Genomic DNA, 1,597 nt, shown 5'->3' on the forward strand with positions numbered 1-1,597 from the left:
GAGAGGACAGTTTCATAGGATGTTAAGGGGTTGGAATGGAGCTCAGAGATCCTCCAGCCCCAACCCCTGCCCTGGGCAGGGACACCTCCCACCAGAGCAGGTTGCTCAAGGCTTTAGCCAACCTGGCTGTGAACACTGCCAGGGTTGGGGCAGCCACAGCCTCCCTGGGCAACCTGGGACAGTGTCTCACCACCCTCACAGCAAAAACTTCTGCCTGAGATCTCATCTCAATTTCCCTCTTTCAATTTCTCCCCATTGCTCCTTGTCCTGTCACTGCAGTTCCTAACCAAGAGTCCCAAGCTGCACCAGTGGAGGTTTAGGTTACACATTAACAATTTCTTCCCAGAGAGGGTGATCAGACTACCAGTGGAGGTTTAGGTTACATATTAACAATTTCTTCCCCGAGAGGGTGATCAGACATGGAAATGTGCTGCCCAGGGAGGTGGTGGAGTCACCATCCCTGGAGGTGTTTAAGGACAGACTGGAGGTGGCACTCAGTGCCATGGTCTAGTGGTCACGGTGGTGTTAGGTCATGGGTTGGACTTGATGATCTTAGAGGTCTTTTCCAACCTGATTGACTCAGTGATTCTCATGTGCTCACACTGTCTGTCACCTGTCACACTGCTACAGGACAAGCACCAGTGTTAACTGGTCACTCAGTTCCCATCTCTTCCTTATCCAAACAAGCACTCAGTTCCCATCTCTTCCTTATCCACACTGCTGTTACATGCTTTCTTGTGATCCAGGCAGAAAACTCAGTATCTGAGGCCATTACACTTCCCTGAGCAGGATCAGTTCCACCTCAAACCCAAGGAATTGTCAGTGAAAAACACCACTGCGCTCTCTGTGTGTCCTGGCTGTACAAAACTACCAGAGAGAATAGATTCAACCACGTCAGCCTTGGGCAGGGGCTGTTCCCTCACCTCTGAGATCTGTTTTGACTGTAACTTGCATTGTAAAGTCAATCTCACAGGGTCTCGAAAGAGCATTAAGCAATTAGCCTGAAAAAGCCACAGGCTCATTAAAGCAGAGCACACTGACCCAGGTGTGAGAAAAGACTCTATAAACCTCAATTTCCTCAATCACACACAGCTTCTGCCCAACTTCTTCCTTCCCAAGCAGGGTAATTAAATGGAATCCACACAGAGTTTATTGGGACAACCCTGGACAGAAAATCTCCCACTTGCCATGTCCTGCCTGGGAGCTAACAGAACACAGGACAGTAAAGGAAGAGAAAGAAAATCTCAGATGATGGCTTTTTTTCCCCCCTGGTGTTCCAGATCCTTTTTTATGTTGGGCCACCTCCTATCTGGTTCTGAAGTTTAAGGCTGACTGTTCCCAGGAGTGTTTCCGATCCCAGTGGGTGATGGACACCTGAGCTTTGCCTGGCAGTTGGAGTGGGTGACTGTGAGTGGGACAGGGCAAGCTCGGGCAGTGAAATCTCAAAGTCGAGTTGGGACTGCAAGAACTGAGTCACACAGTTTGCCTTCTCATACCCAGAAACCCCATCCTCCTCCAGATGTTCTCACCAAAGCCACTTCCCTCTCTGCTGCTGCTCTCAGGCTCTCACGGTGAGGAGGAGACCAAAAGCAGCAGC

Source organism: Acanthisitta chloris, unplaced genomic scaffold (genome assembly GCF_000695815.1).
Source record: "Acanthisitta chloris isolate BGI_N310 unplaced genomic scaffold, ASM69581v1 scaffold7169, whole genome shotgun sequence".
NCBI lineage: Eukaryota > Metazoa > Chordata > Aves > Passeriformes > Acanthisittidae > Acanthisitta > Acanthisitta chloris.